This window comes from Stegostoma tigrinum, chromosome 9 (assembly GCF_030684315.1).
Source record: "Stegostoma tigrinum isolate sSteTig4 chromosome 9, sSteTig4.hap1, whole genome shotgun sequence".
NCBI lineage: Eukaryota > Metazoa > Chordata > Chondrichthyes > Orectolobiformes > Stegostomatidae > Stegostoma > Stegostoma tigrinum.
The window spans coordinates 55,096,675-55,123,644 of NC_081362.1; positions in this window are offsets into that span (position 1 = coordinate 55,096,675).

Here is a 26,970-nt window from a genome sequence, read left to right on the forward strand (position 1 = left end):
AACAGGTAGTGTGTAATGGCAGGCTTTGTGGTAACAGGGCCTGATGTGTGGGGTAGGGAGCTGAGACATGGGAGAGTAGTTCAGGATCTTTTTTGCCAGCAGAATGTGATGTCCGAAGCAGTCACCTAGTCTACACTTTGTTTCCCCAGTGTAGAGGACACCACATTGTGAGCAGTGGATGCAGTAGACCAGATTCTGGGAAGTGCAGGTGAAGCGTTGCTTCACCTGGAAGGTATGTTTGGGCCCTTGGATACTGGGGAGGGAGGAGGTAAATGGGAAGGTGTCGCACTTTCACTGGTTACAGGGGAAGGTGCCGTAGGACTGTGGGGAGTGTTGGGGGTGAAGTAAGTGTGGACCAGATTGTCCTAGAGGGAACAGTCCTGTGGAAGAGGACAAGGGAGGGGAGGGGAATATATGTTTGGTGATGGCATCTTGCTGGAGGTGGCGGAAATGGCACCTGTTGATCTTCTGGATGTGGATGCTGGTGGGATGATAGGTACGGACAAGGGAAGCCCTGTCGCTGTTGCGGGAGGGAAGTGGGTAGGGTGGAAGTGCAGGAGATGGGTTGTATCTGGTTGAGTACCCTGTCAGCCACAGAGCTGGGAAATCCTCGTTTGAGGAAGAAGGTGGACATTTCAGAGGTTCCGTTGTCAAAGTTGGCCTCATCCGAACATATATGACAGAGACAGAGGAACTGAGGGAATGGGATGGTGTCTTTACAGGAAGTGGGATGTGAGGGTGTATTGTCCAGGTTGCTGTGGGAGCTGGTGGATTTGTAATGGATATTAGTGACCAGTCTATCCCCAGAAATGGAAACAGAAATATAGAGGAACAGAATGGAGGAGTCAGAGATGGACCAAGTGAAAGTGAGGCAGGGTGGAAATTGGAGGCGAAATTGATGAAGTTTTCCAATTCCAGACGAGAGCGGGAAGCAGCACTGATGATATCATCGATGCATTGGTGAAACAGTTGTGGGTGGTGGCCAGAATATGACTGGAACAAGGAATGTTCCACGTACCCCAAGAAGAGACAGGCATAACTAGGGCCCATGTGGATAACCATGGCAACCCCTCTTACCTGAAAAAATTGAGAGGAGTTAAAAACGAAGTTGTTGAGGTTGAGGATGAGCTTGGCCAAGCAGAGGGTGATTGTGGGTGGGAATGGTTCAGGTCTTTGTTCCAGGAAGATGCAGAGAGGCCTAAGACCCTCCTGGTGGAGAATGGACGTGTAAAGGGATTTGCACATCCACGATAAAGAGGAGGTGACTGTAACCGGCATACCGGAAGTTTTGCAACCGGCGTAAGGCATCGGAGGAATCATGGATATATGTGGGTAGGGATTGGACCGGAGCGGGGGAGAAGACTGAGTCAATGTAGGAAGAGATGAGTTCTTTGGGGCAGAGGCAAGCTGAAATAATGGGTCTGCCCAGACAGTCCTGCTTGTAGATTTTTGGGAGGAGGTAGCAATGAGCTGTGTGGGGCTGGGGGACTATCAGCTTGGAAGCGGACTCGGGGAGATCACAGGATGAAATGAGAAATGAGTGAATCTGTAAGCTTAAACTACGTAATATAGGCTCAACAAGTTAAATTATCTTGGTTAGCACATTTAATAACAACAAATATATAATGACGAGTCTCACTGCCTTCCCCCCCACTGGTGGTGTGGACAACTCGGGGTTTCTGCCACCATTCACAATCCTAGTCCAAGGTGATGACCAATGCATGTGACAGAGTCCCTGATATTAATGCTATTCTGGTTACATGCTGTATCACCATTTCCTAGTACTTTCAGTGCTTTTCCAGGCATTCCACTGTACAGACAATAAGTTGAAAGCATTATCCAAGTGGCTGTGTCAATTACATAAAAGGATGGTTCTCATAGACAATCAAGGTTATGCAGTTGCCCAACAGTCAAAATAACCTATTTTCTGCACTAGGCCAGTGATCTTCCACTTGTCTCCAATTGCTCATTGCCATATCTAACTAACCCTTAACAATGAACCCTTAATGATCTGGTTTGAAGTCATCATTTTTTTGAGCCTATCACTACAGCTTCCTCTTCCTCACTGTTTTCATCCAGCTCCTCTGAAGACTGCTGCCGATCTCCCAGTACCTCTGTATCCAGTACATTGTCTTATTGCCTGCTCCATTTGTGCAGAGCACAACACACCAGAATGATGCAACACACTTTCTGGGGTATAATTTCAGCTGCCCCCACCCTCCAATAAAACATGTCCAAGCAGTAGAACCACATATTCAACAGCCCTTTTGTGTGCTCCATCATGACACTGGTCAAAGAATGGACAGCACTGCATCTGGAGTCTGCATCAATCAGATTTGCACAATAGTGTCATGAGCCATGGTTACAAAGGGTTGTCCCCTCTTCGCAGTAACCACAACCTTTGTAGGGCCCCAGTCCCTCAAATGCACCACATACATGAGTGTGCTATCGCACCTAGATTTAAGGTAAGGAACAGGAAGTGTAGAGGAGATTTGAGAATATTTTTCAGCCAGAAATGTGGCAGGTTTCTGAAACCCACTGCCTGAAGGGGTGATATGAATAAGACACATTATAACATTTAAGAAGTATTTAGATGATTTTGTGAAACACCTGAGTATCCAAGGCTATCGGTCAATGCTTGATGACTGGCACAGACATAATGGGCTGAATGGCCTCTTTCCATGCTGTAATTTTCTATGACTCAGTGACAGCAGTCTTGCTGGAAATGACCAATGTTGGGTACACAAGAAGCAAAACAGGTTTTTACCCTAAGAACAGTCAGTGAATAGCATGTTCTGCAGATGTGGGCTACACATGCTCCTCCACACAATGAGATATGCAGCACCCCACAATAAGGGCCATATCTCCATCATTCATTCAGCTTCAGCCTCAGTGTGTGCACTGACACATTACATCAAAAGGGATTCCCTACTGGGCTTCAATCCTTTTTCTAGACCAGACCCACATCAACCATCAAACTTGTCACTGCATCTGTAGAACCCACCATTAAACTTACAAAACGGATGAAGCAATTGGCTTCCCCCGCTCCCCCCCCACCAACAGCACCCCCCCAAGTTTCACAAGTTATAGGTCTCTTTTGACCAGTACTTCACTCTTTTTAAATTATTGACACCTCTTTGATAAAGAAGTTAGTGACAATGTCCAATTTGCAGCAGCCTGACAAACAGTGCCCTCCCACCCTTCACATTTGACAGAGGAATACGCCTCACATACTTTCTGAGATGGCCATTTAATTGTATGAATATATTGGCAGTGCCGGCAGCTAACACGTGCTGATGATGTTAGATTAAAGTCTCGCTGTGCTGCTCAACAAGATGTTTCCCTCACTGCATTCTGAACTAATCCATACCGATGAACTTGACAAGCACTCTGCCTGTGTGTCTATACAAAACAGCAAATCAATACAGAGTGCCTTTAGGCTCTAGGATGAAGTGCCAATTTTCTCACAGAGATCTTGGCAAAGTATAGATGGTACAAGCATGCAGGAAGGCCCTAAGCACTGATAGAGCAAGCAAATATACCAGGCGTGCTGCCTGGTCCAATGTCTGAGATAACATGGTGTGAAGCTAGGCCTGCTGTGTTCATCCAGCTTCACACCATGTTATCTCAGACATTGGACCAGGCAGCACATCTGGTATATTTGCTTGCTCTATCAGTGCTTAGGGCCTTCCTGCATGCTTGCACCATCTATACTTTGCCAAGATCTCTGTGAGAAAATCGGCACTTCATCCTAGAGCCTAAAGGCACTCTGTATTGATTTGCTGTTTTGTATAGACACACAGGCAGAGTGCTTGTCATGCTCATCGGTATGGATTAGTTCAGAATGCAATGAGGGAAACATCTTGTTGCACAGCGGGCCTAGCAGCATCAGAGGAACAGGAAATTAAGCACTGCCTAGCAGGGATCTTACCTTGCCAGCCAGAATGTAGTGAAAAGAGTCAGTGAGTTGTTCGTGACATTGAGATAGGCCTTGTCTGACTTCTAGTATGATTCTACCAAATTTCCTGCCATATTCATTCAGTCCCCCTTAAGATTCCACTTAGAGCCATGCCATGGCTATGTACATCACTTTTTTTGTGATAGTTGCATTAGGATATTTCAGTTCTTCAAATATCTTAACAATTTAATCTCATAATCTGTTTCTCAATTGACAAACACTTACAGAAGCCTTTTCATTTGAAGGCCTATTGTCCGTGTAAATCAAATTCTATGGGTTTAGTACGTTGCATTTTATGTTTTTCCCTTTAAAGAGCCATTTAAGTAACATATATCATTGTGATAGTCACAGAAAATCTTGTATCTCACCCCGACATTATCAAGAGATAGAACTGAGACTTGAATAACATGAAAACTGAAAGAACTGCAGATGCTGGGACTCAGAAGTAAACACAGGAATTGCTGGAAAAACTCTCCAGGTCTGGCAGCATCTGTGGAGAGAAATCAGAGTTAACGTTTTGGGTCCTGTGACCCTTGCTCAGAACTTGAAATAACACAACCTCTTTGAAACATAAGGCAAGAAGGCAAAAGTATCACTTAATTCAGTCATTCTACTGTTTAAATGCAGATACAGGACCTGCTCAGATATCCATGTATCTTAACGGAACCTGGATGACTTCATTATTCTGGCTTTCTTGGCAGAATTTAATGCCACTCCTGTTGGCAGCAAGTTCAGACATGAGGGAAAAGGGAAGTGACTGTTTTGGAGCGAAAGGAGGTCGGGGACTCTGCCAATTCTTTTCCCGAATTAAGACCGGGTTTGGAAAGGCCAGGGATTGCTTTCCTGCCTGGATTCAAAGATGCACTAACGGCTGCTTTGGCAACTTTGGCTAGAGGGTTTATATGTTATGGGGTGGTGTCCCAACCTCTGAGCCAGGAGACCTGCATTCAAGTCCCATCTGCTCCAGACATGTGCAATAATATCTTTGAGCAGGTTGATTGGTAAGTATGTAACCTTAAGGGTTCCTGTCGTGCAGTGGTAGTACCCCAACCTCTGGGCCAGAAGGTCTGGATTTAAGTCCCATCTACAGAGATGTATCATATTTGAGCAGGTTAATTAAAAATAAAAGATGACTGCCTAAATATTGAATTTAAAGTAAATATAGATATTTGGAGCTCTTGTGGCACAGCAGTAGTGTCCTTACCTCCAAGCCAGGAGGTGTGAGGTCAAGTTCCACCCGCCACAGAGGTGTGCAATAATACCTTTGAACAGGTTGATTAGAAAATATCAGAAAATCTCCCATGCAGGATTTCTGCCCGACTGGGGCAAGTTCTGCAATTGATTGACCCAGTGGGTTGTGGATACTCAGTGACTCAGGATGGCAAAAATTCCATGAGCTTTGGTAGTCAACATTGGAGCCCAGTGCTGTCCTCAATAAATTCTGCCCTGTTTCATCTGCCGTTATTCACTGTTAGAAAGGAGTTAGATCCTTCTCAACACAATAGATGTAAAATGGTTATTGCTTGCTGAGACTGGCTAGAATATTGCTACTTAACTGGCCAATGCATTTTAGGCTCTTGTCTCTAGGGAGTATAGTTGATTTGCAAAGCTTGTGTGAATGCATATTACTTTAAAACAAAAAGAAAATTCCTCATATACTCCCTAATTCAGGTAAAATAAGGGTAGGGGTGCCTGTGTTTACATTTCTCTTGCGGCATGCTTGACTCCAGAAGAGAATTGACTGGTATCTAGAAATGGTGCTGTTCTTTCTCTTGTGATATTGTTAATTTGCAGCCAAGATCTTATTCGGGGGTAGCAAATACACTTTAAAAGTTAATGGAGCGGACTATTGTGCCTGATGCTTGCAAGCTCCCAGAATGTAATGTGCTGGATGACAGAGGCACAGAAGGGAGAAGACCTCAAATATGGTACAAGCTAATTCCCAGTTTATTAATAGCAGTGTCCACATCCATGTAGTCAACGTGTTAGAATATAAAATCTTGTCTTCAATGTTTAACCTCAAATTGATATTGATAACTTTTTGAGTATGTACATTAACAAGTAAAATAAAACAAATCATTTGTAGTAAGGAATCAACAAGATGTTTTTATATTTTAAATATTTTGCTGAGTAAAAAAATGCTTTGTTAAAGTTTTTCGTTTTTGCACTCACCAAAAGATTTTCAAGAATACCAATGTAAAAGGGAACAACATTTTATACTGTATGAAAAGAACATGCTGATTAATCGGCAAGTGGAATCTGATTAGAGAAGGCATTGCCATAGAGAATCACCAGTTAGATGATGATTGGCAATTAACTGTCATGATTTGTTTACATTTAAACCAGGCAATTTGACACTGATTGGTCGAGGCATTGTCCTGAGAAAAACAAAATATGTGACTAAAACAGAATGGATTAATAATCATTAAAAAATCAGAAAAAGAAAAAAAAAACAAGGAAAACCAGATAAAGCTGAAACATGCAGAGAATATGGGGACAGAGATTGCAGTCTGAAATTATTAAAAGCGGTGTTGAGTCAAGAAAGCCATAGAACACTTGATGGTGAGATTTTTTTCTTTAACGGAAATGTGCATTAAACTTCACTGCAAAATTAAAGTAGGCCAAGGACACAGAGATCAGCCATAGATGAGTTGTGCAGAATGAAAATGGCAGATTGCACCGAGTTGTTCCGAAAGATTTGCATTTGGGATGCACAATGGAGAAGGTACTGCAATGTGTATACAGTAAGCTAAATTGGAAAAAACACATAGAAACAGTGTTTCACTTGGAGAGAGTGTTTATGCTGTTAGACAATGAGGAGAGATGTAAAAGGGTCGGTATTGCATCTGGTGTGCTTACAGAGATAAAACATCTTGGAACGTTAACCTGGTGTTAAGATTGACAGAGGATTGTACAGAGCGTTGCTGAGAAAATGGCCTGCTTGCAATGCTGAATTCAGAGGAGAGGCGAAGACATTGTGTCATCAGGCCAGAAATGGCAGAGGAAGATCCAATGAATCTGGAAGCTGGTGGGCTTATGCCCTATCATGGATCCAGGAGAGAGCAGGGAGGTTCCACATTAAACTGTGGAAGATAAATCAAGCAAGTATAAAAATATTGTCAACCACTGTTGATGAGGGGATCTGAATGAATTTTCAGTTGGGGAAGAAAGAAAGACATGTCAGAAATGCTGGTGTGGGAGTTTGCATCATCAAAATAGATGCAACAGGGCCAGAGAGAGTAGAAGACTGGGATCCTAATGTAGGGGTATCAGAATTGGCAGGTAGTTTGTGGCACAGCAGCTTAAGTTCAAATTTCACTCAGGCCACCACTCAGGCTATTAAGGAAAGCAAAAGAAAGAGGTGCACAGAGATGGAAGTTTTAAGGATTATAGGTTAGCAGCATTTTTAATAGAGAGTACCATAAAATTGGTGGATGTGGAAGAGAGCGCTGAATGGAAGGTATAAATCTTGGTTATAAGTAAATATCCTGTGTAATTTCAGTGATAGGTTAAATACTTCACAGTAGTGGCTCAATTTTACAGTAACACACCACTGAATGTATAATACAAAAAAAAATCCTGAGAAGCAAAATTCTTCCAACATGAAGGGACTCAAATAGAATACTCACGTTTACTTCATTCTTTTGTTGATTTTCTGACATTTCACGCATTTGCAATAGCAGAACGGTAAGGATCAGGGCAGGAGAAAGTAGCTTCAATCAAAGTAGAACATACTAGTGTGCAGGTCATCAAGTGCAGAAAGTGAAGTTAATTGAAAAATGTTTCCGAAGCACAGCAGATGTAAATATAAATTCGTCCATTCCGACATCATTCATTTTTACAAAATTCAGGTTGATAACTTCTATCTTATATGAAGGTCAAAATGTAATTGTCAAAAACTTCTAAACCTAAAAGGGAAATAGAAACAGCAATAAGTTAGTTTTACAGAACTAATTGCTTGTCTTTATCAGTCAGTACTTTTCTGTTTCAGTTGTCGTCTTGGACTTTTATTTTTAACTCATGGAAAACCACGTTACTAATACCACAAAGCTTGCTGTGGTTTCAGTACAGATTTTAAAGCTGAAAAAATTGCATAGATAGGAAGATCTGAACATTTAAAACTCTGTAGAGTCATAGATAGTGTGTAGACAATTTTGCCAATACAGCTCTTTATAAAAATGTCATCCAGATACTCTATATTAACCTGTATTTAGATTTTTATTATTCTCGTTTTACTCCATGCAGGTAGTGGAGGTGAGAATTTGTGTTGTTTTGTGACTGAAGTCTTAGGATCAAGCTGGTGTCATAACCCAAAACATCGATTTTCCCACTCCTCTGGTGCTGCCTGACTTGCTGCGTTTCTGCAGCTCCAGGCTGTGTTGTCTCTGGCTCCAGCACCTGCAGTCTTTGTTATCTCTGATTCACTTAATTTTTTACTGTTTTCATCTTAACTTTGTTTCATTTCACTTGAGCCTATTGCATTCAGTGAAATATTGGTCAGAAATGGATAAATCAGAACTTGGGAATCAACTGAAGTGGGGAAAGCAAGAGGAGCAAAATCATAATGAGATGTAAGTCAAGGAATGTTAACAAAAAACAACTCAAAGAAATGTCAGAACTGAAGCTTGTCATAGCAGTGCAGAGGTACAATATGGTGTGAATATTAGAGACTTGGTTTCAATGAGAGGCTAGAAATGAATGTATCATTCAGATGTTTGGCATGTTTGGTAAGAAAAAAGCATGCAGCAGCTAAAACTCATTCAAACTTATTTTGTAGGCACATAAACAATATAGAAACTGGTAGAAATGAAGCAGCTATAGGAAAGTGAGGCCTGATTCTCAGCTTCATTAACAATATCTAAACATATATCTTTAATTGACACTTGGGGACCTGAAATTTCTTTTTGACAGAAAAAGGACATTGCATTCTCTTTATTAGAACTCCCAATAACAAAATTGCTGATTGTATTATTTTGAGAAGTGGGACTTTTCAGGTTCAATTTTGTGAACAGTCATTCCTGCCATTAAAAGCAAACATTTTCTCATTTTATGCTGGCAAAAGTTCTGAAAACATAGGTCAATGTTGCACAAGCAGTTAGTACCTGAAAGGATTGACTAATATTCTGAGATAAGCTCCACTCATTAGGATCAAAGAACAGTGTTCCAGCATTGCAGTTTCGGTTGTTCTAATGCTAATTCCATGTGTACTGGTGGTAATGAGCTCTTGCTCTTATATTGAGCCTGATATCTCTGGAGACACAATCATAAATCTCAGATGCAATATAATTAAGCTATTAAGTACTATGCAATAAATTTTCACTGTTTATTAAAATTGTGCTTAACTTCTGCTGAAGGCGTCTTGTTGGCATTCTTCCCCATTTAGTATCAGTAAATGAGACTGAAGCATAGAAGGATTGGTGACAGTGAACCTACCCAAGTTTCAGGTGGTTCCAGAAAACATGACTAAAAAGCATTCTACAAATCAACTAAAATGGCAACTGGCACAGAAGCTCCAATTTCAAGATCTTTACTGTGCAGTCCAGAAGACAATCTTTACTGCATCCCTCAGCACATAGCCCTGGACCTTGGAATGTGCAAGTATGCACCACTCAGTCAAAACCAACCCATTGCTCTACAAGACCAATGAGTTTCAGGCAGACCAATGATTGTCTTTCAGTGAGTTAAGTGGTCTTCCAGGGGCAATCGATATTTGTCTCAGTGCGCATCCCAGGGAACCGATTGTAGAGCACAGTCGTGTGTCACAGAGCTGCTCTGGACGAACTTGGACAAAAACCACTGCATCTTTCTCCTGATCTTCTTTGCATCTTCTTTGCAAAGGTACATTCCTTTGCAAAGAATCCCTAGCCCCGTACCAACTCCCACTCGAAAGCCGCTTTGAGGGCTGCATGCGATAATGCACAGAGTCTGGGGATACATGAAGGATCTCACAGGTAGTACCCTTCTCACCACCAGCAAAGTGATGTCATGGTGCTTGTTGGAATGTTCTGGCAAAGAGGCATTCTGCTAAATGCCTTTGATGGTCTGCTCAGAGGGCAACCAAACAGGATCAGCCCTCTCCTTTCCTGCACGATCTTGAGGACACTACATGCTGACCACTTCCTGAAGGATTTATGGTCAAAAGGTTTTTCCACGATGTAAAGAAAAGATTTCCCTTTCTATTGGCCCACAGCAGATATACATTACACTAGAGGAATGTCATAGGACAATGGCTGTCAGGATCAGACCATTTTTTACTAAGTATGGTACAAACTTGTAAAAAGCTTTTGAACTTTAAAAATGCTTGATTTGCCTCAAATTATTTGTCTCAAAATTTGAAGAACAACAAATTAAGAAAGCCAATTCAGAGATCGTCAAGTCAGCGTGGATGCTGGAGGAACACAGCAGATCAGGCAGCATCAGAGGAACAGGAAAGTCAGCATTTCGAGTCAGGATCCTTCATCAGGACTGGGGAGGGATAAGGGAGCTGGGAAATAAATGGAGGGAGAAGGAGTGGGAATGGGGGAACATGGATGCAGGTAGGGGCTTGTGGGAATTGGTCAGTTGGAAGCATGGGGCTGATAGGTGGGAAATAGGATGGACAGGTTGTGTCAGGTCAAGGAGGCGGGGATGAGAGGGAAGGTCGGACATGGGATGAAGCCACAGTTGGAAGAACATAGAACATAGATTATAAATGTGAGATTTGAAACTGGTGAATTCTACGTTGAGCCCACCATGCTGTAGGCTCCTGAGGTGGAATACAAGGTGTTATACCTCAAGTTTGCATGTGGCATCATTGCATCACTGGAGGAGCCCCAGGATGGACAAATCACCAAGGGAGTGGGAGATGGAGTTAAAATAGTTCGCAACCAGGAAATATTGTTGATTATAGCATACAGAGCACAGATGCTGTGTGAATTGGTCAACAAGCCTGTGCTTGGTCTCACCAATGTAGAGAGGCCACATCGGGAGCAACGGATACAGTAAACCAGGTTAGAGAATGTACACATGAACCCCTGTCGGATTTGGAAAGTTTGTCTTGGGCCTTGGTGAGGTGAGGAGGTGTGTGGGCATCTGAAGCATCTCCTGCTGTTATAGGGAAAGGTGCCAAGAGTGATGGGGTTGGTGGGAGTGTGAAGCAGACAAGGGAGTTGCAGTGTGAGTGGTCCCAACAAAAGGCAGATAGGGGTGGGGACGGAAATATCTCTTTGGGTGTGGGTTTGGATTTCAGATGGTGGAAGTGGTGGAGAATGATGCACTGGATGTGAAGATTAGTGCGATGGTATGTGATGACCAGGGGGATTCTATCTTTATTTTTTTTGAGGGGACAGACTTTGAAGGCACATGTGTGGGAAATGCAAGAGATGTAGTTGGGGGCAGTGTGGATTAATGGATGGAGGTAGTTGCGGTCCTTGAAGTCGGAAGACATCCGGGATGTTTGGGAGTGGAACACTCCGTCTTGGGAGCAGATGCAACGGAGGTGGAGGAATTGGGAGTATGGGATCTCATTCTTGCAGGAGGGTGAGTGAGAGGAGGTGTAGTCAAGATAGCTGTGGGAGTAAGTAAGTTTGAAATAGATGTCGGCACTGAGACAGTTGCCAGAGATTTCAGCCTGCTACCAAATTGAGTACCAATGCAAATGGTATTTTCCACTAACAGGAAGCTGTCGACAGTCCTAAAAGACATTGGTCCTTTTTAAACCTTATTTTTGAACTAGATTGGACGAAAAAAGTGTTCATTGTGTGCACTTCTGGGTCAGGAGCCTTTTCAACTGAAGGAGCTTAGTCCAGGGCAATAATCCATGCAGTAAGTAGTGAAACAAACTAACAATGAAAATACAGCTCCTTTGTTCGGTACAAACTGTCGTATTCAAGTGTTCAAAATGAGCTGAAAGCAGCTTGCCAAATGCTGAGAAAAGGCAAGTGTGTAAAGTAAGTAGGAGAGAAACTAGAGTGCCAGCTAGATGTGGTCTAGGGTAGGATAGAAGGGAATGCGGGCGGGAAACAGTAGAGTAGGATGGCAGGTTGGCAAGGATTAGGTGGCAGGTGACTGTGTTTAAGGTAACTGCTAAGTGAATGAAATCTGCAGGGGTCAAGGTGTGGATGGGTCGTCCTGTTTGGGTTAGGTCTGGTCTGGTGAGAGACAAGTGATGGAGTTGGGTTTGATCTGGTCTTGGGCAGCAAGGGGATGGGAGGTTCGAGGTCAGGGCAGGTCATGTCTGGAGTGGGAGTGCTGAGGAAGGGGTGTTTGGATCACGCCTGAGCAGGTAGTTGGGTTGTGTTGGGTCTGGTCTGGTCTAGGGCGAGATGATTGTTTGTGGGGACAGGAAATGTGAATGTTTGGGTGGTCAGTTCCACAGTCAACCAGGATTGCACAAAAAAAATGTCTTTAGTCCTTGCTGGCTACCTCTTCAGATAAGTAAGATGGAACCCTCTGATAACAAGGTGTAGAGCTGGACGAACACAGCCGGCCAAGCAGCATCAGAGGACCAGGAAGGCTGACATTTCGGGCCTAGACTCTTCATCAGAAATACCATTTCTGATTAAGGTTCGAGGCCTGAAACGTCAGCCTTCCTGCTCCTCTGATGCTGCTTGGCCGGCTGTGTTCGTCCAGCTCTACACCTTGTTATCTCGGATTCTCCAGCATCTGCAGTTCCTATTATCTCTGGAACCCTCTGATGTTACCTATGCTACCACAGAGGTAGGAACTTAAATGGAGGTTTTTATACACCAAGTAATTGCCCATTGTAAGTTTCAGCTTCAGGGAAATTACTCAATATTCAGAACTTTGGATTTCCAAATGGTCATGTTGTGCATCTTCTATGTCCAATCTCTGGCTATTCAGTGATAGAAAGATTTGGGAAATTCTGCCCATCACAGAACTGAACACCATCATGTATGAATTTCAGTGTCACTGTGATGCCAGAACAGCAAACAGCACTTTGCTCTGATTGTTTGCAATTTACAGCACACAGGCTGCACTTAACTACCCCACACTGTAAACACCTAAAGCAAAATGCTCCGATGAAGGGTCTAGGCCCGAAACATCAGCTTTTGTGCTCCTGAGATGCTGCTTGGCCTGCTGTGTTCATCCAGCTTCACACTTTATTATCTTGCCTACAGTTAGATGTGATTCTGTGATTGGGCAGCACTTTCAGAACATTCCCAGGTATGCCAATAGCTACATCAACAAATAATTTAAGATAATCCTTTGAGCTTGTAACATGGCTTGTACACAGGATGCAACTCATAAACAAGTCCCAAAGCTCTGCAAATGAAAGGAAAGTATTAAGTTTGTGCCTTCTTTAAATTATCCTGAAGTTTAGAGAGCCTCTGATTCCACATTGCTATCTCCACAATAACACTTCAATCAATCAGAACCAATCGTCACTTTTTATCCTGTCATAGACATTGTCTATTGAGTATTGCTGAAAAAAGATATACTTTGTTGATGTCTTCAATCTTGCATCCATCAAATTCCTACTGTGTGGAAACAGGCATTTGGCCCAAAAAGTCCATACCAACTCTTCGAACAGCATCCCACGCAAACTCATTCCCCTAAACTATCCCTGTATTTCCCATGGTTAATCCACTTAGCCTACACATCCCTGCACACTATGGACAACTTAGCATGGCCTGCTCATCTTTAGACTGTGGGAGGAAACTCGTGCAGACATGGTGAGAATGTGCAAACTCCCTATAGACAATCACCTGAGGCTGGAATTGAGCCTCGGTCCCTGGCGCCGTGAGGTAGCAGAACTAACTACTGAGCCGCCATGCCAACCCAAAGGACAATTTGCAACAATATCAATTTAAGGAAAACCAACATTTATACTGTACACGAAGAGAATGGAGATAGATGGCCAAGCATGCATTGGCCATCCTAAGCCACCCTGTGCTCAGAAAATTTGCAACATTAGGCATTGTCCGCAATTGGACAGTAATTGCTAAATGACCCTGGTGTGCAAAGAATTGCTTTGACAACCATTTAAGGTTCTCAGTTGGGCTTGCAGTGTGGTGCACTTGTATATAGCTTCCAGTGCAGAAATTAATACATAGGGCTCTGTTCTCTGTAATCAGAAAATATATGTACAGGTACTGTGCTTATTTCAACTCACAGAATTTGTGTTAACTATTCACTGGCTCATTTCTCAGAGCAAAGTCTTAAGTTGGGGATCTAAATTGATTAATCTCTATGATGAGACCAGGAAGTGGTCAGTCAGTCAGTGATCAATCTACCAGATAAAGAGTTATTGAAGGGAGTTGAGTGAGGGCTGGAACAAGAAATATTTCACATGTGCCAGAAAAACCCAAGCACAACTGGGGCACAGGAGGATAACTTTGGCCGTACTATGTATTGGAGACAATGAGATAAATTAAAAGGAGAAATTATTCAATGAAAGAACAATCTCACTCTGGCAGAGATGGTGGATGGGACAGGTCAAATCTCCATTCAAAGAAGAAACAGAAAGCCACACACTTTCCCATTGGAGGATGCAGCTATAAAGAGATTGGGCATCCATATTGATGAGGAATTGACTCAAGGTCATTTATTAGAACTGAGGAATGGAATGCTCCAACTTTGAATGACAGCTCAAATTATTACACAAATTATGTAATCAATAAAATAATAATGGATTAGACTCTATTCAGGAGTTGAGCTCCTGACGCTGATGTGAAAATTCAACCAGCAGTAATAACTCATACAATGTCAGTAGCTAAATCATAGTGTTTTTCAAATTTTCTAACCCATGACCGTTAATGATCACCCAAACAATCAAAAAAACATATTTAAACAGGGCTGAACTGGGATTATTATGTCTGGAGAAGATTAGTCTGTATTAAATTCAAAACTTTGCCTTGTCCTCTGGATGTTCCAAAGGAACATGTTTCCAAACAATGGATTTATTTTGAAGCCACGACTGTTATGTAATTAATGTAATCATCTGAGCTGCTATTTAAACATAAAACATTCCATTTCCCAGTCCTCCCAACACCATAAGAAATAGGAACAGGAGTAGGCTATTAGGTTCCTCGAGCCTGCTCTGCCACTCAATAGGATCATGGCTGACCCAAAATTCCTCTTGTTCATTTCCCTGCCCTTTCCCCATAAACCCTTGATCCCCCAACTCATCAAGAATCTATCTAAATCAGCCTTAAGTATATACAAGAAATCTGCCCTCACAAGTCTGTGGAAAGAAGTTCCAAAATTCACAATCCTCTGAGAGAAGAAATTCCTCCTCATCTCAGTCTTAAGTTGATGCCTAGACTTTCTATGAAGGGAAAAATCCTCTCAGCATTGGAAAATTCAGTGTTGTCAAAACATTCTGGTTAAACAACAATATGGGTCTTGTTGATCTTTTAAACATCTAATTTTAACACCGCAATAATGAAAATATGTTCTTCCTTGAATTGGTCGTTATTGCAAAATATATTTGAGTTTCTCGCTCTTCTTATAACTCCTCCTCTAGAACTTCTAAAAAATCAACAGCAGCCTTAAGGTGCCTAATAGTTTCAGGAAAAAGAATTTTGATTGTTAAGACTATCCCTTGAACTGTCATGTGTCATTTTTGTAATTTCTAAGAACACTGACTGATAATTGTAGAGATTAGATGAGTTTCATTGATCCATGTCTGTATTCCCAAAAGGAATCTTTTATAACACAGAACTGATCTATAAAGGTGAAGACTTCAAAATAATGGAGAGTTACAAATTCCTTTTTTGGGTTCATAGTTCAGATTGTGATAAGTTATCTTTCACTTTCCGAAGCACTCCCAAAGTAAATGCTCTGCAAAAAAAAATGCTTACACTTGGCCACAACTTGTTACAGTTCCCCTTATTCTTGGTCAGATCATTGTTGAAATTAACATTGAAAATGCAATATTCAAGATCTAACTCATTCCACATTGGCTCCATTACTGAAAGCTCTCAGGGAACTTGCACAATATTTCTTTGAAAAATTAATAATAAAATAAATAGTAAATTGAGAATTGCTGTAAAATATCCTGATACTGGTTTTCCAGATGGCTTAGTGGGTTAATCCAATTAGTAATTAAGTTATATAGGGTGGATGACTTCCAATTCAATCCCTGATCGAAAGCAGATTAGCTGATCTCAGTCAAGGAAATGATCCCAAGGAAATGATAAGAAATATCTATAAAGTTTAACTCACTGTTCAAAACACCCTTCTAGATGTAAATCGCCTAGATTTTATGCACTTTTGAGAGAGTTCCAAGGATAATTGGGGACGACACGGCTGAGGCTTTGTGCTAATTCTTTGTTACTTTTGAAGGTTGCTGTTATTTCCTCCTTTTCTTCCTAATATGTTGTTCCACAGAGTCTGCCAAATTACAAATATAATCAAAATGCAACACTCAACATTTTATTTCCTGCCCTTCTCCCAGTCCTGCCCAGCAAACAGAGACAGTGATACAACAAGAGAACAAACAGAAATAACCTGTATTTAAGTGCACATTTTATGATGTTGGGAGAGCCATAGCACCTTGCAACTATGAAATAATTTTTGCGAGATGGTCATTGTTATAATGCATTGGGTATTGCAAGAAAATGGAAGAACAACAAGTACAGAATGGCTCAAACAGAAGAGTAGTCAACTTACATTTTGGATCCTTGACTGCAGTCCTTTTCTAGAAGATAACCTTTTCCTGTTTGCTTAGATTTGGGAAGGAACAGAAGGCTATATTGATGAGAAAACATTTTAACTATTTGATGTGTAATTGGCATGCAATGACAAATGCATCACTGTAGCGTCAAATATCAACTACCCAAGAGGCTCAAACAATTTATACACCTGACTTTATGAGAATTAAGAATCCTAGATTCATAGGCACAGGCTAGGGCTCTGGTAAGTTGTCCGTGGCAATACTACCCTCTGTGGCTTATGGTCCTGCAAAAGAAACTGGAAATCTCACAGCAGTACCACAGTACAACAATAATGAATGTACCGCAGAGCTGGTATCAAACAGACCATTGATGAGTAATTATATGGATCCTACAATAGCCATGCAGGGTGTTTAGGATTGTTGGGTGCCTAGGATTGTTGTGGTTGGTTACATAGCCTACTCTTTAACAACAGAGAAGGAGAAAATGAGAGAGACAATCCTAAACAATGAAGTAGGCAGTCTGATGAGGCCCAGCTCATAGAGGGGTAGGAATGAAGAGAGAAACCTTTGCCAACTATCTCCGAGATACATCCCAACTGATGGCACACAATTTCAGATAAAGGGATCTCTTTCCATTGAATCCTCAGTACAGTCATTAGGATATCTCATCTTGTTTTCTTGGTAATCCCCTAATACAAAATGTATCTGCAACAAGTGTTTTGGCTCCTTTGCAACACGTCAACTGAAATCAGAATGTTCAGGTTCAAATAATATTTACTCAACGTTACAATGTGAATATTCTTTTCCAGTAACATCTTCTCTCTTCATGAATTTGTGCCCATAGTTTTCTTGATCCTGGCTTAACAAAAGGAGGCTCAGATGCAGATAATTAGTATGTATTTCCAGTGGTCTCTTAATCAGAATAGCTGAGGGTCTGTTGTAAACTGTTGTATTATTTTCAGGTGGAATAATGTAGACAGAACTTAATTGCTCTGAACCATGCATTTGCTGGAATCTAGGTTTCAGGCTGTGCCAAGGTTAGAAATAGAAGTGATGGGAAGCTAAAGCAGTGGAATCAGCCAGTCTGCTGGTTATCCAAACACATTCCTGTCATTCCCCGGTTCCTGTTTCCTGTCCTTAAAGCAAAGATTCAACTCCTAATCTTTGCCTGTTGCCTCATCCTTACTAACACGGTCTAACTCCAGGTAAAAGTAATTGAGTTGGCGCTGGGGTTGAGTAGAGAAACTTGAAGCAAGAATCACAGATGGACTTCAGTCAGGTTTCAACTCTCTCTTAGATTTCCTTCTTGTCAATATAGATCATAAAAAGACAGCGGTGTCCACGTTTCTCCTTGCTTCCTTCCTTTGCAACTTTCTCCTGTTGTGCCAATGCAAAGCTTATGCTTGTAAGCTTCTTTCCATGGAAGTGGAGGGGTCAGTGTGGGCATTCAAATCCTAAATGGAATAAGCCCATGCTCAGTATGGTCTTGTTTTGTACAGCTGTGGTGTTCAGGGCATGCCCTCCAGTGGCCTACCTCTGGTAGGTGTTATGACTTAATACTTTTGCAAAAAGATTAGGTGAAAGATCGGAGAATGTGGGACAGAAAGCTGAAGTAAGAGATGTGGAGATGCCAGCCTGTTAAAGTCGAGGACGGTGTTTAGAGTTGTGTGAATAATTCATTATTATCAGGGAGAATATTTTTATTTTTATGTAATACTTTGATAAGCTCAAACCCCTGTGCCCAGAGAACTGTTATCCTTGAAAGGCTTCACATCACTTGCAGGTGGAACCTACTTCTTGGACAAGAAAAACACACTGATTCCATCAACTGTGAGTGTGGTGGCAGCCATTTTTCATTTACATTGTGTATTTGTAGTTAAGATGAGGATGGAAGTCAACACAAGTTGTGCCTTGTGGAATGAGTCACAGTCTCACCCTGTTAATCTAACTGAACATTCAAAGCTTCATGTTCCTTTCTTCCTTGCAGTATCTATTAACATGTTTCTCCACATCTATTTTTATGTAAGTCTTCACCTCCCAACATTACTCCCTGAACACCAGGCTTACTGCTTAGCTATATCAACTGTGGTACTAAACTGTCACCCGAGGAAGCCAATGTGGTGGTGACCATCAATGATCAACCCTCTCACATTAACCGTGTCCTTCAAAACACCATTGTCTCCCACACTTAAGTATTGAGTTGCCCCCTTAATTATTATCCCCTCCACATCTAATCCTCACAATTCATTTCTTCAACTTGTCTCCCACAACAGTGGCCCCTGATAACCTAGCTTGACTTTCAGTGAGCAGACATCTAGGACTGTCGTTGGCCCACCCCAATACATAACTTGGGAGGACAGCACCAGCTAATGAGTGACTGAGTCCTTGATGGATCTTTGTGCATCTCCCCAACTGACATACTACTAATCCCTGGTCTGGTTGCACTGGACCTGGATGTCTGACCATGTCCTACTCGCTGGGCTTAATGATACCACTGACTGCCCTGGCTGGCCATGACTAGTCGCTGGACTGGGATCAGATGCTGCCCTTCTCTTACAGTGGGTTGAACCCCCTGACTGACCACAGGCTCCATTGACTTGATTGAGAATCATTCTTCTTCACCTTTGCAACATGGCCATTTGGTTGAAGCACATTAAGTGTGTTTACTGCATAATCCTCTAACACATGCTGGCAGTGTGACATTGATGTAGCATGGTGCCTTGCAGCAACATGTCAACTCCTTGACTGACCATATCTTGATGAATAGAACAAGCTGCCTGTCTTTGTATCTCTGCCAAAAGGCAAGGCATGGCAGACGTGTTGTGAGCCTGCAGGATCTGAATGAATTGACAAAATGTAAAAGTCAAGTCTGTAAGTGTGCAAGTAGGTGAAAAGTGAGCGATCGCTTTGACAGCTAATGAAGATGGATTCAGTTCTATTCCTTGAGATGGGTTTTTGTCCCTACTCACAAAGGATCCAGAAATCACATTACAATTAAAAGTGCCAATGCACTCTGCAGCACTGAGGTGGAGAACTGTATTCTAAGTGAATCAGAGATGTGCTATGATGATGTGCCATGTGAGGCTGGTGCATGTCTGATGCCAACCTCCATGGGTAGGAGGAACTGCAGACAGTCACTGCCCATGGACCATTCCCAGAGTTTTTGGGAATGTTGGCTAAGATGGAGGCTCAAAGGAGAATGTGGTGAGCTGGAGCCTCGAGATACCTGCCTTGACTTGTATCAGATGTTGTCACTGTCTAGTGTTTCTCCACTGCATGGCAGAACAGAAAACTGCACATAAGTGAGGTCAGCGTTGGTAATTCTAAGATGTAAATGCATGCAAATAAGTCCATTGCCACTCATTAGTGCAAGACTCACAACTTTTTATTTAAACATTGGGTGAAAAATTGGACTTTGACTTATCAATTTCAAGAATTGTAATTTTCTAATCTCGCCACATTTTGCCAAGTGGTTTGCCACGTAGCCACGCGGTTCAGAGACTGGGACTCAGTTCTGCCAAGTGAGTCTAACACAGCTCCTTCCTTGCTTCCTGCAGCCCCAAAATTCTGCACAGAGTCTTCAGCCAGAGCTACATGCTTAAATGTTCTGATTGTCATAGATTTAGCAGAATACATCATACAGGATAGGAATTATGCTGAACATTACTCCAAAGATAGACAAATGAGTAGATCCAGGAAACCTGTCTATAAATAGCTTCCTAGACCATCAACAAATGCAAGTCCAATTCTGTTAGTTTAAAGGTAACGCTGCTCATTACAGAGAAACTTGCCCCTGCTTTCCTTGGTCAGTGAGAAGGAGACAAGAATGGTTCTAGGCTGAGTAATTATGATCACACTCACTTTGGATCCACTTACAAAAGCAACCAAAGCATGTCATTTTGTAATAAGTATACGGTTAATTAAGAATCGTCTGTGAGCTCTGCACACCATCATTTTTGGATAGAGGTGATATCAATGATGGTAAAACAATTGCGTGCACAAGATGGTTCTCAAGCACAAGAAAATTCCCCCAACGTAAGAAAGTATAACTCTCAAAGGAAATGCCAGTGCCTCTCAAATACTGGAAGCTGCATGTTACAAAAGAAAATGAAAAAGGAACCTACAAATCCCCTTAAGTAGCCCGTCTACTCAGATTTGAAAATGAAAAATGCTAACACTGAAGCACCATCCTTAACTCTTTGCGTACTGAGTATCATCTTCATACTTTTCACTTGCACTGGAAACCTCCCAGCCCTTGAACAAAATGGGCATTAATGAGGAAGTTGAGAAAACTGGGTGAAATTGGCAGTGATGATTCAAGGCTGAATTTGCAGTGATGAGATTCTTGAGATTAAGAACAAAGAAAGTTCTATTCTCCAGCCAAGTGTTGAACAGTGAAATGAGAATCTCACCAGACAGTAGAGGTTTCCCATCCTTCTACGATCAGATAGAAACAAGACAGCAACAGATTGCAACATGAAAGTCAGAGGAGATACCTGGTGACTTGAACTGGCAGCTTGCTCCCACTAGCAGTCACCAATGGCTCACAGCATATTCCATGGGCAACTTCCCTGACCATAGACATTATCATTAGACACAGGCTTGTGACAATCAAAACAGTCATACACACCTTTACAGTCTGGAAAGTGGGCTATGGCCAGCCCTGTGCGACCATTGCAACCAACCTAGAGTCATGGTAAGTTTTGGGGAGATGTACAGAAGTCAGTCAGGGGTCTAGCCATCCACCAGTCAGGGTTGTCCATACAAGTTGGTTAAGGGATGTTGGGGGCAGGGGGCAGAGCAGGCCACTGCAAACCCTAAAAGAGAAAGGGGATTATCAGGGGACACTCTGCCGAAGGGAAGCTGGGGAATCTAGTGGTGGTGATTGGAGAATGAACAGATGATAATATCTGTGAAGTGGGGGAGATGATAGAAGGTGAGAAGGAAGGAGGTAATGCAGGAGAGGGGATACCAATCAGCACCACCCTGTGCCCCCTAGACAGAGGAGTGCAGAGAGCAAGGTAAGTTGCCTGGTCATGTGACTGCACTAATTGGCAAAGCAAGGCATGGTCAGTACTGTGATGCAGATCAGCACTGGTGAGCAGAAAGCACTGGAAAAGGAGCAGCTCTGAGGTGCAGCCTAGTCCAGTCCATAAGTGAAGTGCCTGTGTCTGTGTGCAATGTATCCCTGCTGCAGCATTTCAACACTAGTTACAGCATTTCATCATTAGATGCTGAAGTAATGCCAGTCTGTGCTTTTGGAGTATACTGCCAATGCACTGGAGAAATGCCAGGATAGTTGTAGAGATTGCTATATGCTGCATGCCAATATGGCAGGGGCATGCAGTTGGTGCCCACGGATCAGGTTCTGGTCTACAGTTTGGTTGCAGGCAACATGAAAGTTGGTCGGAAAAAGCATTATCAGCCAAGTGTCTTTCATTAGCATATGATAAACATAGCACGTAGAACATAGAACATAGAACAATACAGTGCAGAACAGGCCCTTCGGCCCTTGATGTTGCGCTGACCTGTAAACTAGTCTAAGCCCCTCCCCCTACACTATCCCATCATTATCCATATGCTTATCTAAGGACTATTTAAATGCCCCTAACGTGGCTGAGTTAACTACATTGGCAGGCAGGTCGTTCCACATCCTTACCACTCTCTGAGTAAAAAATCTGCCTCTGACATCTGTCTTAAACCTATCACCCTTCAATTTGTAGCTATGCCCCCTCGTACAAGCTGAAGTCATCATCCTCGGAAAAAGGGTCTCACTGTCCACCCAATCTAATCCTCTGATCATCTTGTATGTCTCTATTAAATCCCCTCTTAGTCTCCTTCTCTCCAATGAGAACAGACCCAAGTCCCTCAGCCTTTCTTCATAAGGCCTGCGCTCCAGACCAGGCAACATCGTGGTAAATCTCCTCTGCACCTTTTCCAATGCTTCCACATCCTTCCTGTAATGGGGCGACCAGAACTGCACGCAATATTCTAAATGAGGCCGCACGAGCGTTTTGTACAGTTGCAGCATGACATCACGGCTCTGGAACTCAATCCCTCTACCAATAAAACCTAACACACCGTAAGCTTTCTTAACAGCACTATCAACCTGGGTGGCAACTTTCAGGGATCTATGTACATGGACACCTAGATCCCTCTGCACATCCACACTACCAAGAATCTTTCCATTGATCCAGTATTCTGCCTTCCTATTATTCCTCCCAAAGTGAATCACCTCACATTTATCCGTATTGAACTCCATTTGCTACCTTTCAGCCAATTCTGCAGTTTATCCAAGTCTTCCTGCAACCTGCAACATTCTTCCACACTGTCCACCACTCCACCGACTTTAATGTCATCTGCAAACTTACTAACCCATCCACCTATGCCTGCGTCCAAGTCATTTATAAAAATGACAAACAGCAGTGGTCCCAAAACAGATCCTTGAGGCACACCACTAGTGACCTGACTCCAAGCTGAATATTTTCCATCAACCACCACTCATTGCCTTCTTACAGAAAGCCAGTTTCTAATCCAAACTGCTAAATCTCCCTCAATCCCATGCCTCTGTATTTTCTTCAATAGCCTACCATGTGGAACCTTATCAAAGGCTTTACTGAAGTCCATGTACACCACGTCAACTGCCCTTCCCTCATCCACATGCTTGGTCACCTTCTCAAAAAACTCAATGAAGTTTGTGAGACATGACCTGCCCTTGATGAATCCATGCTGACTGTCTCCAGTCAAATTGTTGCTTGCTCGATGATTATAAATCCTATCTCTTATAATCCTTCCCAAAACTTTTCCTACAACAGATGTAAGGCTCACAGGTCTATAATTACCTGGGTCATCCCTACTGCCCTTCTTGAACAAGGGCACAACATTTGCAATTCTTCAGTCTTCTGGTACTAAATCTATAGACAATGAGGACTCAAAGATCAAGGCCAAAGGCTCCACCACCTCCTCCCTAGCTTCCCAGAGAATCCTCGGAAAAATCCCATCTGGCCCAGGGGATTTATCTACCTTCACACCTCCTAGAATTGATAACACCTCCTCCTTACTAACCTTAATCCTTTCAATTCTAGTAGCCCGTAAATCAGTCATCTCCTCTACAATATTCTCCTGTTCCTCAGTGAAAACCGATGAGAAATAATCATTTAGCACCTCTCCAATCTCTACAGGGTCCACACATAACTTCCTACTTCTGTCTTTGACTGGCCCTATTCCTACCCTAGTCATCCTCTTATTCCTCACATACGTATAGAAAGCTTTAGGGTTCTTCTTTATTCTAGCTGCTAATGTTTCTCATGTCCCCTCCTTGCTCTTCTTAACTCTGTCTTTAAATCCTTCCTAGCCAATCTGTAACTCTCCATCACCTCATCTGAACCATCTTGTCTCATCATCACATAAGCCTCCCTCTTCCGCTAACAAGAGATGCAATTTCTTTAGTAAACCACGGTTCCCTTACCTTATCGCTTCCTCCCTGCCTGACAGGGACATACCTATCAAGGACACGCAATATCTGTTCCTTAAACCAGCTCCACATTTTGATTGTCCCCATCCCCTGCATTTTGCTAACCCATCCTATGCCTCCTAAGTCTTGCCTAATTGCATTATAATTGCCTTTCCCCCATCTTTAACTCTTACCCTGTGGCATGTTCCTATCCCTTTTCATTGCTAAAGTAAACATAACTGAATTATGGTCACTCTCTCCAAAGTGCTCACCTGCCACTAAATCAAACACCTGGCCTGGTTCATTACCAAGTACCAGATCCAGTGTGGACTCCCCTCTTGTCGGCCCTTCGACATACTGTGTCAGGAAACCCTCCTGCACACATTAGACAAAAACTGATCCATCCATTGTTCTAGAGTTATAGCATTTCCAGTCAATGTTAGGGAAGTTAAAGTCTCCCATAATGACCACCCTGTTCCTTTCACTCCTGCCCAGAATAGTTTTGCCGATCCTCTCCTTCACATCCCTGGAACTTTGCGTGGGCCTATAAAAAACTCCCAGCAGTGTTACCTCTCCTCTCCTGTTTCTGACCTCAGCCCATACCACCTCAGTAGACGAGTTCTCATCAAAAGTTCTTTCAGCCACCGTTATACTGTCCTTGACTAACAAAGCCACACCTCCCCTTCTTTTACCACCTTCCCTGATCTTAATGAAAGATCCAAACCCTGGAACCTGCTACATCCTTTCCTGACTCTGCTCTATCCATGCCTCTGAAATGGCTGCAACATCGAAGACCCAGGTACCTATCCATACTGCAAGCTCACCTACCTTATTCCGGATACTCCTGGCATTGAAATGGACACACTTCAGTCCAGCTTGCTGTCTACCAGCACAATCTGACTTCATCTGTCAGCCAAGGGTCTCTGATTGGACTGGATTAACAGTGCCAATTAGGGAAATCATGTCCAATGAGGTGCACCTAACTGACCTTGCTACAATCACTACATCCCTTCCCCTCTTGAGGACATAGGCTGGTTCTTTGTCTTGTAGTTCCTCCTAGGGTGTTTTAAGACCAGATCAGGTTCCTCCAACTCTGCCTTGGATACAGGCGGCTTGGAAGACTTTCATTCTCTTTAGCAATTTAGCATGGCCAATCCACCCAACCTTGGACTGTGGGAGGAAGCTGGAGCACCCAGCAGAAACCCACACAGAGATGGCGAGAATGTACAAATTCCGCACAGAGAGTTGCCTGAGGGTGGAATTGAACCCAGGTCCCTGGTACTGTGAGGCAGCATTGCTAATCACTGAGCCACCTTGGCTACAACTGTAAAGCATGCAGATGAAGAAATTCATTTGCAATCGTCATCTTTGAGTTGGGGTAAGCATTTCTGGTACCATGCCGTTATTTGGGAAACTTAACTCATTTGATCCTGCCATTAAGGACTTGGCCCAAAGAGCCAACAAGGACAAAAATTACTGCCAGTAGTTCCCTCACATTTATGGAAATGGCCAGGTAAACCCTGGACTCAATTACACGTTACATGGAGGTCCTTTCATGGGCTCAATGTTCTTAGTCATGGTATATGCCCAGTCAAAGTGACTGGACATGCATCGAGATCATTTGTCAAACACAGGTACAATGATAAAAAAACTGCACACATCTTTTGCAATACACAGATTCCCAGAAGTATTAGTCAAAGATAACGGGTCATTGTTTAGTAGCAAGGAATTTGAATATTTCCTGAAGTCAAATGTCATTCGAAATTTAGGGACAACTCCACAGCATCCATTATCCAATGGTCTGGCAGAAAAAAGCACACCAAACATTGAAGGCAGGCTTAAGAAAACAGCCGACATCTTCACTAGATACCAAACTGTCCTGGTTCCTATTTGATTATTGGACCACCCCTCATGCAACTACAGGAATAGTTTCAACAGATTGCTATTGCAGAGAAGACTCCACACCAAGTTAAATGTTATCGTCCTAGACCTCGGAATAGGGTGTAACTGCACCAAGAACGCCAATGCCAGATTCAAGATTCCTCTTTGTGAGAGAGACAGTTTACTTCAGAGGAAAACGTTTGGTGTAGGAACTAAGGGAATGGCCCTGCATGGGAGGAGGCATACCTGATATGAGGCCAGGTGCAGTCTTTGGGTAGGTTTGACAGTCCTGACCAAGATTGTGGACCATATGATTGCTGCAAACTTGTGGGGGCAAAATATGGCTGGCACCCCGAAATGGTTGGAAAGGCTGGCTGAACCCATGGGTTCTCCCTCTCTGTCAAGCATTGAAGAGACCTTGGAATTTGAGATGGACATGGCAGATGTTGCCACCTGGATGCTTTTGCTGCCTGAAGAGAATGAAAGTCTTCCAAGCTGCCTATATCTGAGGCAGAGTTGGAGGAACCTGATCTGGTGCTAAAACACCCCAGGAAGAACTACAAGACAAGGAACGAGCCTATGTCCTCAAGAGGGGAAGGGATGTAGTGATTGTAACAAGTTCAGTTAGATGGACCTCATTGGACATGATTTCCCTAATTGGCACTGTTAATCCAGTCCAATCAGGGGCCCCTGGCTGACAGATAAAGTCAGGAGTGTCAGACAACCTGTTGATCTGAGAGCTGGCTTTGAGGGACCTGGATAAGTATCAAGGACTTTCTATGTGTAAATAAAGTGTGACTTAGTGACAGGCTACTGGCCTCTGTGGAGTTACTTCAGGATGTCCATTGATTTTTAAGGCTTGTATAAATGCAAGTCTTCCCTTTGTTTTGAAGACCACTATTCTGGTCTAGCCTGTGTGACACTAAAAACACCAATTGACTCTTAACTGACACTTGGGTGACTCAATCATCTTCTAAAATGGCCTAGCCAGCCATTCAGTTGCATTAAATCATGCTACCACCTTGGGGGACTCTCTTGTTGTGCAATGGTAGCATCCCT